The sequence below is a fragment of the Pomacea canaliculata genome, linkage group LG7 (genome assembly GCF_003073045.1).
Source record: "Pomacea canaliculata isolate SZHN2017 linkage group LG7, ASM307304v1, whole genome shotgun sequence".
Taxonomy (NCBI): Eukaryota; Metazoa; Mollusca; class Gastropoda; order Architaenioglossa; family Ampullariidae; genus Pomacea; species Pomacea canaliculata.
The window spans coordinates 28,519,438-28,537,405 of NC_037596.1; the positions used below are offsets into that span (position 1 = coordinate 28,519,438).

A 17,968-nucleotide genomic window follows, 5' to 3' on the forward strand; every position below is an offset into this window, starting at 1 on the left:
AAATATCGAAGACATAGAAGAAAGAATGTTCGCACCAAAAAAGGCAAGATCCTTATAGCTTGTGTTTCGTGAATCATAAAATGTGTTTGTGTCACCTAATTTTATCATTATTAGTGATGAATAGGACAGATAATAAAAGCGTTGAAGATTTGTGGTGTATGTTAAATTATGTAAGAATAAATTAACTGCATATAAAACCTGTTTCAAGTTCCACGTTTATGTCAAACGCAGACATTGGTTAAGAAAACCTTGGCCAATAGGCTGTATGATGCAAATTATAATAACCACCTCAACAAAATGTGTACAATCAGATAAAAGATGTATTTACATTGTAAAGAGTATTCTACAATAATTTTACTTAACTGAATCGTGTCTTATTTGTTTAGAAACCGAATGTTTGACAATTTTACCTTTGCAACCAAAATACACCATTTAGTCACGTGGTCTCACGACAACACACCACACATTTGTTACTTGTCATTGGAATAACTCTCGTCCCTGACAATAATTATTTAAACTTTTTTACACTTTTACAAAGCATACAAATACTCCTCTTGTAAAATATTTAGCCCTTGATTTTATAATAATCTATTTTATAACTTAGGTTTTTAATAGATTAAATAACATAGTCATGAGGGAACAAACACCTACCAGCTGTTGTTTACAGCAAATGAGAATGAACCAGGGAAAACATGGAGTACATGGGGCCTATAGGCTATAGCTCTCCCTGATAAACACTAAACACTTTAGAAAAGCTTGATTTCCAGTGACAAACAAGCAGCTAACTTTGGAGCTTACTGTCTGCATTTCATGTAACTAGAATGCCGTTAATAATTGTTATTACAGTTTAGTGTATAAAAGCTAGCATTTTCCATTTCATAAAGTCTTCTATTTGCACACCACATCTATATTTATTTGTAAAACAAAATTCATTTATATTAATTCTTCTCTCTTTCCTAATGCACGCCTTCTTTTTCTATCTCAACTATCCCTCTGCACAGCTGGAAATAAAACAGTGTTGTTTAATAAACAAAACAAACAAAAAAAAAAGCCCTATCTACCGATTTAATATATTTCACTCAAGAGTAATAATCTTTATTTGTTTTGCTTGTGTTTTTAAATTGTTTTAAACATGAAAGAATATTGTTCTTTAAACGAGCAAGTGCACTGTAATGGACAACTTCACAAAAAATAAAGCAAGCTTGTTCCATCATCTACATTTAGCCCGGTATTAACTTACATGTGATCTAAGGTTCAGGTAGCGGTCAGCTGTTAATAACAGCAAACAAATTATAGTCAGTAAAGATTTTTGTCTATTATCCACCTAATCTTGTTTTAATGTGTTTATCATGACAAAGACTATATAAAGAGAAGGAACACCACTACCTGGCATTCATCTGCCACACGCTACTACTGGAACACTCCTGCTTCCACTAAGCCGCCTCCTGCTTCAAAAGGTAAATACACAAACTGTCATATTTATGTAGTTGAGAAAGAACAAACCCAACATGTGTCTAGAGATTTAGACGATGCGTTTTCGGACGTGTAAGAGAAAATGTCAGTAAAATGGTGTCATGGAAATACCTCGTCAAGAAAAAGCTATATTACACTTGACGAATTTGATATCAGCCTGTCTAAAATAAACATTTTAATTTTTAGATTAAACTTCGTGTGACAAAATGAAGATCTTCATCCTCTTTGGTCTTCTTGCTGTTGTGTTTGGACAACACCCATTTTATTTCAGGTAGTATTCAAAAAATTAACATAACAAGCTTAAACCCATTAAAGAAGATGCTGTGAGACTACACAGGTGTGTTATTTGCTTTATTGTTATGTTTTACATTAGTAGTATAATGGGTAGTGTGTAATCATTCAGTGACTCTTTGAAATGTTATGCACTATGCAAACTGGAATCATTATTATGACAACAATCACCACTGACGAAAATAAGTCCGAATTCACGATGGCATGTATAAAAATTTAACAATAAAATTTTCTTTTCTTCAGATTAGACCCCAAAGTGATTCGCCGAGGATTTATAGCAACTGACGTTAACAACGATGGAATTTTAACGATTGATGACTACCTAGAAATTTTGAGAAAACAAGATATTAATGGTAACCACTAATTTCCAATACCGAAATTGTTATAAGTCTGCAAAACAATAAATCGTTATAGCATTACAGCTTAACAGTAAATAAAAGCAATAATAATCCAAATAGGAAAGCTTTCTTTTTACTTTGTCTGCTATGTTTACACGGGCCATCGTTGGACCTATAATAACGATTAATTATTGAAGAGTTCAACTGTGTGCAACGTTTTTATTGCAGGCGATGGTTTTGTGGGCTTTACAGAATACGAACAATATCAACCCCAAAACAACCCTAAAAGAGTCATCAAAGGACAATTCAAGTACTTTGACAAACAGGATGGCGAGATAGACGACAGAATTTCTTTCGCGTCTGCTGGTCGCCTGATAGACATCTTGGACTCTGATAGTAGTTATTTTTGAAAAATGTATTTAAGCTGTGGTGAACATTATATAATAACATTTATTTTTGTATTGTTTTAAAATACGTTTAATTGCGTAATTGTATCAACCATCTCAAATTTTATGTTTTCAAATAAAATGTATTTCTTTCTTTTCTCAGACGGTGGTACCGTCACACTTGACGAATATGAACATAACATTGTGCATGTAAGTTCTTGATAGATTTTCTTTATAAAAGAAATATACAACTGTAGAAATCTGAGATTTATTCAGTCGTTGTTAAAAAAAAACTTTACTGAGTGTTTGTAAGTTAACCTAAAAAATCGTTATCTACACGAGGGTTGTTTAGAATAGATTAAACTGTTGTTTAGAGATGTTAATTTTTGCTAAATATTCATAATACCTGCACCACAAACAATACAGTAATTTTAATTTATTTTAATTACGTACAGTATGTTATAAAAATCAGTGGAGTCAATACAATTTGTTTAATAAAATCAAAACTAAATAAAAGTTATTATAAATATAACGCATATAAAACATTACAATATAATTTAAGTAATTAAAATATTTGCGTAATAACTTTGCAGGTAGTTATTGAGCATGCTATATTATAGCTTATTTTATGAAACGGAACTATTTTTCATAAAAACTTTTTAAATTCTGAACTGTGTATTTAGAGACATAGGCCATTAGAAACTATTAAAACATAATTATATTTTTGTTTTTATTTTTGCCAGGTTCTGGAAAGCAAGTATAAGGAGATAAATGCCTTAGCTGTGGATGGCTGATTGAGCTCATACTTGGAAGAGATTAAAAATTGCTTTTCATTTCGGAGGTAATGTGTCTTTTTTTTTTTGGACACTGACACTACGATAGCGACAATGTCATCCACCCAGTGTGACTGTATACACTTACAGTAGTACATTAGACCGACCACTGTTTGTAGAAATAATAATCTGTACCTTTTTTAGTTTAAGTTCAAAGTGTATTATTTCACCTTAAATAACAAAGCATGTTCTCCTTTTCTGTACTCACAGATGTACGATGCTGTTCTCAACTTCTACTGCCATTTCTTCTTGCTGACTAAGTCTTAAACAGTTTACAACAAGATACTATTAACGAACATTACTGGTATCAGCCGTTTAATCTGTTATTGTAATACACAATGCAGAGGATGAGATGCTATGAGCTCCAGGCATGTGTATGTAATGTTGCTAATAAACTAAAGTTTTTTTTTTTAAAGTTTCTGCAGGAAATAAAATTGTGTACGAGTCTTGTAAAAAAAAGGGAAACAATTGAGATGAAAGCGTGTGACGATGTTTATGCCATGTTGGCCACACTCTTCATTTACTAGCACACCTTTACGGTAAACTACACAAACGAATTGATATCTTAACTAACAAATGCTCATACGTTTACAAGAGAGAGGTTGTGTGTTGGTGTGTGTGTGCGCGCGCGAGATAAAAAGTACGAAAAAAGAGAGACAGGAAGCGTTTTTCTACAATATTTTATGAGTTCGTTCAAACGAGTTAACGTTCGTGATTTAAAGTGTTTGGCTTTAGAGCCCAAAGCCTAATGAAAAATAATTTTTACAAGTCGTACGCTGCGGAGGTTGATGTTCTAATCACAGGCTTATAGTTCGGCGAGTTATAGTTTGACAAGTCTTGTCACTTAGTAGGATAGTGAGTTAGGATACTCTGTACAGAAAAAAAACCAAACCAAGGGATAAGCAAGCTTTAAAGCTATTACTTGTCTCCCTTTGACCGCTTGCGAGCATAAAAAAAAACTAAAAAAATTTTTCTAAGTAGTTATCCTCTTCATTTTTTTTTAACGACATTATTTAAATTGTGTTCAAAAACAATACTGTTTAAATATAATATACACCTGTCGCCATTAATTATTATGTTGCCTTTTGTGGCACTGATAATGTTCTCGAGGTGATTTCCCAAGCTAAACAAACACAAAAACTACAGCACGCGACCAAACAAACAGTCTAAATGTGTGCAACATTCTGAGTGAGAGAAAAAATACGTGCCTTTAATTGTTGTAGCGGGTATAGTCTATTTTGGGTACATATTTTAAAGTGGACATTGACGCAAATTTAAATATATCGTCTTAGTAATCCTAATAAACAGCCACACACAGTTTCAATCACCTGCCATTTGAAAAAAAAAATAACTTCAGTGTCTCCAAAAGTCAATGCATTTTCAAAGAATGTTTTGACAGGTATAACCAGTCTGATGTCTCTGCCGGTCTTGAATCCTGTATACGAGGCAGTGCTGTACAGAAGGCCTTGTACCGGGCTTGACAAAATTCGTGCTTCCTCCGTCAATGATAATTCCATCTCCATCTGACCTACGATAAGGGGTAACAATCAAATCAAAGAAATTAAAAGGTGAGATTGCAGTCGATAAGGATGTTGCAAATACTAAAATCTTGGAACACATGTAAAGAAAAAATACTACTACTACTACTTCTACTTCTACTTCTAATAACACTCGAGAAATCGCGCGAACATAATCACTCACTCTCACCCGCATACACCAGCAAACATAAAGAGCATTTGACATACTGTGATGATAATATGTCGTTCTAAAGATATTTTACCTTTTGTTGAATCACCTGTTAACAACACCAACACAACAACAACAACAACAAAAACAACGAGAAATTTCCATGCAATAAAAACATAAAAATATCTTTTGCTTTTATCGGCCCCTCACTAAGACTTTGAAGTAGCTTCTTCAAACAGAATGCAGTCTGCCTTTTTTCTTTATTGTTGTTTTCTGAAACATTTATAAGAAAGACCAAAGAGATAACATTTTTCTTGTTAAACGTTGTAGCATTTATTTTAAACTTTTTGTATTTCAAACTATTTACAAACATTGTAGACTGGCGTGCAAGCTTGGTGGTTACCTAATCACATGCAAATTGTACAAGAACTTTTAAGTGCCCTTTATTAGCCAACATCTTGCTACAATTTTAAAATACTACAATCTATAGAGTTTCTAAACTACGTTATTATGTATGACTTATCAGTATTTTAAATATTTAACATGTAAAAACACAAAAATGTATTTGTGAAAATATATTAATGTAGTATATCAAAAAACAAGAAAGCACTTACCTAAAGCTGTTTTAGAGCTTACGTCCATGCATAGTCCTCCCAAAAATCAAATCAGGAACAAAAAATGACGAATGTGACCCTCATTACAGGTTCACCAATACATGGAACGCACGACTGGACAGTATAAATGAGTGAAGGTTTGTACATGACATGGAAACTGTATAATGGATAATGTGACACATTCAATGTTTGTGTATAAAATTAGAGGATTTTTGCGTTTGTTACTGTTTCGCTCGCATGTACCATCATGACATGTCTAAAGGCATAAACACACCTTTAAATGTAAGTAAGAAATTGAAAGATGTGTTGCCAAGACTGTTGCTGAAGACCATCGTGTAAAGGCCTTTATCAGCCGGAGTGACATTAGCCACACTGAGGTCACAGGTCACCGAGGCTGGGGCAACAGGCATGGACATACACGTCACGTGTAGTTTGTTGTTTAATAACGAGGTGTGTGGACTGACTTTACCGTCGACAGGTTTGTAAGTCACACTTGTAACGTATGGCGTGGGGTAGGATGTCATCTTAATACTGAGATGTCCTTTATTGTTACTGATGTCAACATATGGAAGCTGACCTTGATTCTCTGTTTTGGGAGCACCTGCAAGCAATTTGCTATTAACTGTTATACATGTCACTTCATTAACGGAAATTCTTTTATCAAAACTCTTACAATCACACACACTTTATCTCTTAGTTATGCTGTATTTCAGAAAAAAAAAAAGATTCCGACAACTTAAAGATTTATTACAGAGAATGCACGATTCATTTTTTTATACTTTTAAATTATTATACGTACAGTCTGACACTTACACAAGACTAGCAGTCTGACAGTCTGACTGTCGTTTCCCAGCCCGTTGTTCACCTCACACTTGTAGTCACCTGACTGATGACACCCGATGTTCACAATCGTATAGTTCAAATCGATTTGCTTTTCTTCAATAGACTTGATATCTTCTTGTGACTGTATCTGTAACTTCTGTTTGTTAAGTTCTTTCATTATTACCAGATTAGGTCTTCCACTGGCACGACAAGACATTTTGACTATGGAGTTCTCAAGAACAATCACAGTCTGGTTGTCTACACCATTCAGCTGGAAGCTCAGCACAGCTGGTCGGTCTGATGACATATTACATTTATTTAGTTTTTCTTTTACTGTTAATACATATCGCAACCATAGGTATAGTGCAAAAAGGTTTGTTTGACTACGTGTATATTGAAATATTATTGAACACACAAATATAAAAACAGATTTTTTTAGAGATAATCTAAAAATAACTTTGAATTGGCTACCTTGGATAACCAATTTAAATGTGTAAGATGAAGATAGAGGCAGTCGTTCATCCTCATCACGTGACTGAGTGAAGACACTACAGGTGTAGAGACCTTGGTGTGTAGAAGAGTTTGCTGGTGTGAGATGTAACTCGTGAGTTCCACTGCTGACAGGCCCGGACCAGGTGATGCTAGCAGGAGGTGGGTTGCTGTCAGCCTCACACACAATAGTGACACTGGTATTGTGAGTCACAACACACACGTTCTGTGGTGGCTGAGGTCTGCACGTGGTCAGGTTAGAGGTTATCTGTATAGATGGCTGGTCTTCAGAACAACAAAGCAAGCAAAGTTTTGGTCAGTAAAAGGTATTTGAATTTATTTATGCTTTAATGTGTGTCTTTTGTAGTCTATTCCTTGGCTTTACATAGATATCCGTTTATTTATTTATGTTAATTTTTGTTTTTAAAAAAAATATTTAAAAAATCTTCGACTATGTGCCCATTTTGGATTGTGGCTAAATGATGCTTAATAAGGCGATGAGTTAAATAAAATTTTACTTTTATACAAAATGTACTGGAAATTTGTACAATTTGCATAATTAAAGTATGAGTAAGCAAAATAAAATGATTATAATAAACTAAAAAAATCCCAAGTAAAATCTGAAAAATAATAGTCTTACTCTTTTCTCCTTTTAGAAGCAGTGGACTATATTTATTGGCTGTTTGTTTTGTGTCACGATTTATTTTTATCGTCTGTCTAAAGACTTGACCGAAGCCATATATTTAAATAACTTTTTTTAATAACTGTGTATTAAAGTCGATTTCATTTTATCTATTGGAATTGCTTAAGTTTGAGAGAGTCAAACTGCTTCCTGTATATTTTTTAAATTATATATTTCATAACAAATGTGTTCATTAAATCAAAAAAAGTATTTTAAGACAGTAAAATAGAATTAGTTCTTTTATTGTAGGAAAAAATAAACCATCTAGGTTCTTGAATCGGGTGTAACGATCTAGACTGTCACACACATATATATATATAATCTTTATAGACGAAAGAAAAAAATAAGAATAATCATATTTGGTTTTGATTCATTTTGCATTACACCAAATAAGTCTGTCAATCTGCTTTAAAAATAGAGAATAAAGAACTTTAAATTAAACCCGCTATTTTTTTATTTTAACCAAAAAAAAACAACAACCATGAAACAATGTAAACAGCTTTATAACTACTACCGGACATATTTTTGATTTCATTACTCGTTAATATTATTGTGAAACACGAGATTTAAATTTGTCGAAAACTGATTTACTTTCACAAAATTTTTACTCACCGCTGAGTCATACAAATTTGCAATGGCATGACTTACAAGCAAGAAAAGGTGACTTTACATAAAGTAATAGTTGATTAATTGTGTGTAATTCACTTACAGTAAACTTCACAAAGTCTCGAGATAAAGGCCTTGATTAAAGACTGTGTTAGACATGACTTATAAATATAAAAAGAATGACTTTACTTGAGGTACTAGCTCCCCATATTTTTGCAATACACTTACAGTAAACCTGCAGCTCCAGAGTTTCGCTAGTTAAATTTGTTGAATTGAAGTCTGTCTTCACTCAACATCGCCTCACACCTTCACAAGGCTCCCATTGTGTGTCCTGGTCACTTCGTCTATCATCAACTCACTTCCATTAGATACACCTCCGGCATTTTCTGGCCACGTGACATTGTATAGAGAAAAATATTGGTACCGACAGTTTAGTGTTACATTCGTTCCTTCCAAGAATGGATACCTCATTCCGCCTGGATGGATCAGTAGAGAAGGTGGCTGTTGAAACAAACATTGTGAGTTACGCACTGCAATAAATTTTGGAAAAGAATGTTTGATGATCTTGTTTTCAATTAAAGACTGTAATTAAGTATTTGACTTTTAGAGCAATTTGGTCATTTGATGTTCTTTTGCACTACAGTCCGTCATTTCTGTAAAACATCTGGCAAGAAACCTTGCACGACCATAACTTTGATTGGTTAAAAAGACGAGAGGGATTTTAAAGAGAGGATTACCAGTAAAAAAAATCACCTTACAAACAGAGAGTTCAATAGCATAAGCAATAGAGATAAGCACTGACAAGGGAAACAAGGGGCAAATTCATTTCCACAGGTAATTGCAAAGAAGGTAATGTGTGTTATTAAAGAGATAACAAGCTTTCAGTAGTTTTGAGACACCTTTGAGACAACCGCACTAGACAGTCCCTCGTTCCCGTCGTGTTCATCCATGTGCTGCCACCAACGACCATAAATCGTAATTTGAAGCTGTTTTATGCAAATTAATAAAATTATAATAAAAACGGATAGTAAGGAGTCTTACAGTTGCTGCAAGAGACACCGAACCAATCTGAATCGGGAAAAGAAGACTTGGAGACAGGAAGCTGTTCACAGTCGAGTATGCTGACCTCTTCGCGAAAGCAGTAATATATTGTAAGAAGTTTTGGCCTGTCTGTTGGTCCAGGTGAGTCCCATAACTTCGCTGCTGCTTTCCTTAACATCACAAAAAAACAAGCTAATAAAACTGGACCAGATGTTTTCTCGTTTTAATTATTATTTAAACATTTCTGTTTTAAACTGTCTTTCCTACAGTTATAGTCGACACTCACATTGTCTTTTAACAACAAGGATAATAGTGAGAAAACTCACCAGGGTAGATTGAGAAAGCGGCAAACATATTCGGCTACATAGTCGTTATGGACAAGTAGTGTATACCACTCATTAGCTAATTGTATCTCCACACGCCCCATGTCCTGTCTAGTGCGACTTGTTCCAGTAAGGCGCAGTCGTTCATGATCTGTCAAAATGTTAAATTTCAAACTGACACTAATTTCTTTTGTAACGCTCTTTTGCGAAGTTGGATGTTTTTTTTTATTCAAATTACATTCCTTGTTCATTCATAATTTCAAGAAACACTTTCGTTTAGAAGTGTAACATAACTAAATCACTGGACACAAGAATAGAGAAAAATACTAGCTTTATACAAGAAAAAAACCAAACAAGCATATTAGTACCCTAAGTAATAAATCTAAAAGTTTACAAATATGATTTCCACTAGTTTTATAACACGCTCTTAAACAAGGCGATAAACAATATTTTTTTACTTATTTTATCTCTACAAATTTGGGTACATATCATTTTCATAATTATTTAACCATCTGATATGTTTGGCAACTAAAACAGGAAGCGTGTTTGATAGTTCAGGATGGAGAAATCGAAGTGGATTTACACTGAACCGACAATTTTATCTTCAATCAATATTGACAAGTCAGGCAAGATATAACAATTACACAAACAACACTAAGCTTTGTAATTTAATAGATGTCTTCTTACGATTGCTGCAGATGACACCAACGCCGCGACGCATTGGAAACATCGATAAGTGCTCACACTGCGTCAAACTGGACTCTGTGCCCTCACAATAGATTAGAATAAACTCGTTTGCTTGAATGTCCATGAACATTGAAGAATGCACAGCGACTGCTCTAGATCTGACAAAGAAAAAAAAAGGAAAGTTCATAATGTGACAGCACGTTTCCACTAATACCGATATATATAAAATATCAATTGTATTGCATAAACAATGATCAAGATAGAAAATCCTCAAAGAGAATAATTTCATGTGTGATCTAATTATACATGTGTGTGGATGAAATCTAAATGGGTTAAAACGGTCTTCTAACGATTTAATCTGTTAATATTGATGTGAGGCTATATGATTACCGAAATAAAAAAATACAGTAAAGAATTACACCGAAACGAGACTATAAGACCTAAATAAAGTTTTTTAAAAAATAATTTGTTCCTTATTATGCACTAGCTAAATGACAACTATATGACTGCGCATGACATTACACACCTATTAAATCCGAGAGTTCTGCATGCCACAGTCGCAAAGACGCTATCGTAGCGATAGGGCCACACGGGGAGGTAACTTCCGTTGTATAAGACTTCAAGACGACCGTTATATGGTGACGTCCCGTTAACCAAACGTGCGTTAAGCTGCACATCTAAAGTTAACGAAAGCAATACACATATATATATATATATATATATATCCTTTGGTTTACTTGTACACAACAAAAAATTAAAAGAGAGGTAACAATTTGCATTTTGGGATATCAACTTTTAAAATAATTGAAAATGTGAAAAAAGTAAGTGTTTTTCTTTAACGCATAAAGTGTTTACTGATGTGTTACTTACGTGTTGTTAACGCACGGCAAGTAAGACTTACACAACAAACTATGCGATTTTTTTGCTAGGAAAACTAAGATTTTACTTTTCTGTCATTTTAAGGCAATTTAGTCAATCGCTAAAAATCAGACGTGTGTGTTAGTGCTTATGTGGATATATAGAATATATAATAACAGAATCTGAAACAATCACTATTGTTACAAAAACTACATCCTGTCACGGAGGACTGACATAGCAACCAGATATAAATCCTTAAAATAGACAAACCATTTTATAATTTAGTCTAAATATCTTATTGATAAATATTCTTACAGTCGGAACATATGACGCCAAAGTCAAGTAGCCTACAAGATTCACTGTCTGTCAGTTGATCACAGTCGAGGATGCTGGTCTCATGACCCTTGCAAGCAAACTGGACCATAAGCTGACGGGACGTATTTCCCCCCAATACCGAGGCGTGAATAATGACTGCCTTTTCCCTACAGATCGCAGTGATATACGAAACATAAAATGCAACATTTTTTAATTCCGTTATTGACTAACACTTCTTTAAATGTGTAAATTTACACATAAATAGTCACGAATTTATTTGTAGTTTTATTTTTATTTTAGAGATTTTATCAGTACTGACACACATTTATACATATATAACAAAACATGTTAAAGTACTATATGTAATATTATTAAAATAATTAATGTGACACATTGTCTAACCGCTTTTTATGACTCTCTATGTTTTATGTATATCAGTGTGTGCGCCTGCGCTGATGATTATGTGTACAGAAAAAAATGTTTATTTCAAATAATCATTAGCGTCATGATGTTGTATTTATTCATTTACACAATAATGCAGTTTATGGTAAAAAAATTTCTTGCCTGGGAAGACCGAGTTGTCTGCAAACGACTTTAGGAAAATTGTCGTCAGGGACACACACTGTGAACCACTCACTTCCTAGTTGTAGTTTCTACTCGACCTCTGTCAGGTAATTGTGAGCCTGTCAGACGCACTTGTTCGGGTTCTGTCAAAATATGTTTTTAATATATATGTATATTTCATCGTAACAAGGTAGGTGGAAGACTGCTTATTAAATGTATACGGTACAGGTATAAAGACATATGGTGACAATAACTCTTGAAACGAACAGAAGAAAACATCATAAATACGGTCACTGCAGATAACTCCGACATCTTCGTCATGCTTGCAGTTGTGTGTGTACAGTCCTCTGTGTTGACATTGGAGTAGGTCAGTCTCTGACCCTTGACACCTCACGTCATCCAATAGAATTGTACCTGTGCCTTGTCCATACATTGATGATCTCACAGCCAGGGATCGAGTACTGCCAGAACAAAGAGAATGCACCCTAAAGTAGTAATGACTAATTATTTAATATTTTAAGCAATTCAGTCAGCAAACTTAAGATTATTGAAGTATATTTATGAGGCTTTTAGAGCCCTTTAGTTTTCTCATTTCCCACAGTCATTAACACTTTAGCAGTCAGCGACTGTCAAGGTCTGAAGGCGATAGAGAAAGAGAGGTGGAGATTGTGAAGACTGCAAAAGACACACAGCTAACGTTTATGCAAATTAGTTTCTTTAGTCTCAAAGCTTAATAACTTTTACTTTTTACCTCATGGGCACCAAAAAAAAAAATTAAATGTTGGATGCATGACTACCTTGATACATATGATTAAATCCCAGTGTCGTCCTTAGGAATGGGAATCCCATGGGAATCCCATGGTAAACGTCCCATGGGATAGGATGGGACAGCACACATTTGTATTTCCCATGGTAGTCGATACTTGATATTGTAAAATAAATTTACGCTGAAATTTGCATTGTCAGACTTTTTAAGCACAGGAAAAATACTTTTTTATTCCAGTTTCATTATGCCATGACTTTGTTAACATGTGTGCAATGCGCAGTGTTGTCCATAGGAATGTTATTACCATGGGAAACGTCCCATGGGATGGGATGGGATAGAAAAATATGTCCATGGACAACCCTGTTAAATCCATATTCACTTAACACGTTGTGGTTAAAAAAAACTTTGCTATCATTATCATCTATTTCTTGACTTGTATTATTAGTCGCAATTACCAATTAACATTGTACTCGGGAACTATTCTCAGTGTCAGAGCCTACAGAAGACTGTGCTTTATTTTTTGGCGGGTCTAAAATGGTGTTGAGCAGGTTAGGCACGATATGACTACCCCATGATGTTTGCAATCCAGTCTTTCTATGCATAGCTGGACTGGCTTTTTTTTTTCTTAGATTATCTGAAGACCAGTTTAAAATGTCCATCTCCTCATACATGTGTTGTTGTCTTTTCTCGCTTGTGGGTAGCAGATGAACAATGGTATGGTCATTTCTGCCAAGCGGTGGGCGGCACTTTAATCGTAAGCATCTGTCAAGGGTTAAGTGAAGGCAAGTGTTAAGTGGGACATGTGACGTATTGATGGGGACAGGGAAGCAACTTACTGACCACAGAGAGGTTGAAATCTCCGAGCAAATATACGAGCTGGTCTACTTATGTAGATGTTATGCATCTGAGATCACTCACGTGTTGAGTCCCAGCATCCTACAGGCCACCTCTGCCTCTGTTTTTCCGAATCTGTCGTCGCACACTGTGCTCCATGTTCCATTGTATGAAATTTCTAGACGACCTTTAGATGTCGCCGTGCCATTTTTCCCTCGTACTAAACGTGCCTTCAGTCCATCTGATAAATAATAGGAATTATTTGCATCTTAAACAGAAATGGTATTTGTCAGGTCAGTTATTTAATTAAGAGGAAATCTCTATGCTTTGTGACTAGCGTAGAATTTTATTGTCTAATATTTTTTTTCTTACTTTTTTTCATTTTTGAATCTTCATACCTCTGCTTTAATTTTTAACAGTCTCGTTTTAGTGGGAATTTATTTAAAGTACAAGCCTGACATTTAGTCAATGATCGAGAAAAACAAAACCATTAACTGTAAAGAATTAAAGAAAATGAAGTTAAAGTATATCGTAATTGATAGGAAAATAGAAGGGGTATTTGGAATTATGTCTGTTAATACTACTAGAATTATGAGATATTAGTACCATGTAAAATGATCCACGACTTAACGGGTCGGTTAAGATGGACTGTTCATGTAATCTTCCTTTCACTGATATACAGTGTCAATAGAAATATCATCCCTGCAATTCATTGATACAATTAGTTGAAGTCTGTCTAACGTTTTATTCCTACAAATTGTATTTTAATTGTAATGAAATATATGAAATAAACCTTGCTTGTTCAATGCATTGCTGCTACATTCTTGAATATAAAATAAACACACGACATCAAGAAACGGTCAGAATCCTGTCTACGGTTACTTACCTACATCCTTAAGACAAAGTACGAGCATAAAGCAAGTGGCCAGCAGTGTCAAGTCCATGTTGCTAGATGTCGGTCATCGACAGAAACGTCCAGAACACGACAAGACTTCGGGTGACGACTGCGATATTTAAGGCTTTAGAGGCGACAAGGAAAGAAACTTTAGTGAGAAACACGGCATTTGATTGGTCACTGTAACAACTTGTTAGAGTGTAGTACTGACTGTAACATATTGTCACAATGAAAAGCTAACGGTTTGTATAATATTGTATTTGTTAATGCATGTTGCAATTTAACTGAACCTGTAATACTTTCTACTATTTTAGCAATTACTGAACAATTTTGTCTCAATGTGGTAAAGCTAGAAATAAATGCGTTTGCGTTGTATTCTGATGCCGCTTGATCACTCCTTTGTCTGGTAACATTTATTTAACATTTTAATACCTTTGTCACATCAAACGGTCACTAAAAAATGTTAAACTGTCGTTATGTTAGTCTACTTACACCAAATTGCCATTTGCTTTGTGAAGTTACTCGTGTTTATAAAAGCTATAGCTCTTCTCTAAATATGTATTTAATATTTTTAAATGTACGTTTAATAGCCTCCCACAGATAAATAATTGGAGTGTTTTGATCATAAATGGACACATGCAATGATTAAGATGCTGAGTGTATAGCTTTTACCCGCCATAGATGAGGCTGCTTTTATTCTTTGCCGTTACAGTGTCAGCTGAGTGGAATTGTTCTGAAACACATTTAAGTGGATAAAACACCTGCAGATGATTACTTAAGTTCTTCCTTTCACTTCCGTTTACATTTTGGCCATAAAACTCACCACGGTAGATTAAGTAAGCGGCAAACGAATTGGGTTACATTGTCGTCATGGGCACATAGTGAATTCCACTTGTTGACTTATTGTATATGTAGAGATAAGGTCGTGAGAATGTAACTTAGAAATACTGCAGCGGTAGTAAATTAAATAATGAAAATTGTAGTTATTGTGACAATTTTTGGCTTCGAGGGTAGAGATCGTTGCTGCCGTAACTGGAGAGGTAGTTGTAGTAGTTATCGATAGCAAGCGATGCGATGCACGAGCTGCTCGGCAGAGTTCCTTACTATATTAAGTAGAATAGCGCTATATAATACAATGTGGGATATATATTTTACATAAATAAATCTAATATTTAACATTTATCATTTATAAGGGACCTAGGAATTTCCGATAGTTTGAAAAAACTTTTTTGATTGCCAAAATAAAACAGGTCTCAGATTAAAACATCCTTACAATTGATTATTTCAAGAATTTAGAAACAAGGAGTGAGTGCTATTGCACTGAAAAGGCAAAGCCTGCTTACCAAGAATTAAGGTTAAAGAAGTCAGCTTAATTAATATCTTCCTTTCTTGTGCTCGTTTATTCTCGGAGTGTACAGAGCCCTTAAGGTTATTGACAAATGTGAGACACTTATACTAATGTTCATAGGCTGTATCTTTCAAAACGCAAAATACGTTTAGTGTCTATGCTCCTAACTGTAGTAAATTCAAGAAAAAAAATGCTTACTATTTTTAATGAGTTTTGAGGTGAGAAATCATACCATTTTAAGCTGTAATAGATATACATTTTTTTTTGCATAGTCTGTCAGCATCGTAGATATCTCTTTTGTCTTGTAATATTTATATAACAGTATGAGTGGCGTGGATACATTGGTCATACCAAATACCAACTAAGAAGTAACATTAATTTGTGTTATACCTCGTTAATTGTAATTCCTTTACTGTGTAATATCACTCAGTTCTTAAGAACCATAGCTCTCCCTCAATGTGCCACATGCAGAGAAAGAACAACGTGCCCGAGTTAACGAACACTACTGGCCTCAATCTGTCTTTGTAATACACAACACAGAGAATACAATACTATGACTTTCAGGCGTTTGACTTTTTAAATTTGTTTAAAAAATTTAAAAATTGTTAAATTTGCCTACATATGACTAGTTCGTAACACTTTATCAAGGCTCAGTTACGTATTGTGGGCAACGAATGTAAAACGGTTGTCCTCGCCCGCTGTTCCCACGGGTTAACCGTATTTTGTGTTTAAGAATATGGATGCAGAAGTTATTTTTTAAATAAAAGAAAAACTGTGAGTACCTTCTGACATTAATGTCAAATATTTGTGCGAGAGATGGAGGGAATGTGTATGGGCATGTCTTTCTGGAAAGGTTATCTGCATCCGGTTGTGCTTTAGCTTTAGTGTTGAAAACGATGTTTTCAAGTTTGACGATTTGAGAGCTCGTGCTCTTATCGCAAACTTCCAGTGCGGCGAATTGAAGCGTGAGAGTTGTCCCGTTAAGAGCAGCACTTCCTGTAAATCAAATTTCCGGATGTAAAGTCAAAGCTTTACGAAGGCCAAGGGTTAGGCTTAAAGGGTAGAGACAGAATAGTGAGTACAAAACAGGATTTACAAAGCGCAGAGTTACACGTAACAATTGTATTAAAAAAATAACTAATGAGTGTTTACATTTGTCAAAAAACACCTTTTGTGTGTTTGTTTCAGTCTGTATGTCACCAAAATTGGACATTAAATTAAACAGGAATATTAAAAAGGAAGATTAAAGTATAAGTCTAAAGTGATGATGTAGACTGTACTATTTACTCCAGATACATACTTATGATTAAATTTTCACTTTAGACTTTATACACAATAAAGTCTTCTAAAGTTTTTCAACGGCAAATTCTTGCATTCACTAGTCTTCCAAGTCAAAATATTTGTCAGGAACGCGCTTTTATAAAATCTCTTTCTCTCACTCTCTCAACACGCACGCGTTCCCTTGCGTATTCTTTCAAACATATAGCACAAAGATTTGTCGTGGAAATAAAAATAACTTTAAATCAATCCAACATCAACTAAATATATACATATAGTCAGTAGATCTTCCACACAGCGATCTTCAACTCCAACAGTTCTCTTACAGATCTTCCACACAGCGATCTGCAACTCTAACAGTTCTCTTACTGTCACTGAGACGGCATACACATGTCCATATCTATATACTTCAATCTGTCGTATGTTTCTGGAATAAATTCATTAGAGTCTTAGTTACTCACACTCGACTGATATCCACCCACACAAACGACTTGAGGCAACCACATATTCGTTCCAATGCTTATTAATAACAGGTGTTGACTCGGCAGACACCTACAGACGACTCAAAATATATTTGCTGGGGGTCAACACATGACCCAGGCACCACAAATAAATTCCCAGCACCACACAGATACACTCCAGGGAATCACACAGATAATCCCGGCACCACAAATATACTCCAGGGAATCACACAGATACTCCCGGCACCACACAGATAAACTAGCAGGGATCGATACACACTCAATATCCCACGCGAACACCACACACACTTTCTATCCAACTCTCTTCCCTGCTCACAGCCGTCTGCTTTCTTCCAAATATTTTTCACTTGCGTCCCT

The 17,968-nt window shown here is 34.7% G+C and overlaps 2 long non-coding RNA genes across 2 annotated transcripts; one reads left to right on the top strand and one right to left on the bottom strand.

Annotated features, from left to right (window-relative positions):
- The first annotated feature begins 2,553 nt into the window (after positions 1-2,553).
- LOC112569382 lies at positions 2,554-3,664 on the top strand. Its single transcript, XR_003100379.1, has 3 exons — positions 2,554-2,698; positions 3,232-3,329; positions 3,532-3,664. It is a non-coding gene; the product is annotated as an uncharacterized LOC112569382 (long non-coding RNA).
- A 1,957-nt stretch (positions 3,665-5,621) lies between these two features.
- On the bottom strand, positions 5,622-6,566 carry LOC112569415. Its single transcript, XR_003100418.1, has 2 exons — positions 6,435-6,566; positions 5,622-6,222 (listed from the first exon to the last, which is right to left on the bottom strand). It is a non-coding gene; the product is annotated as an uncharacterized LOC112569415 (long non-coding RNA).
- Between the last annotated feature and the right edge of the window lie 11,402 nt (positions 6,567-17,968).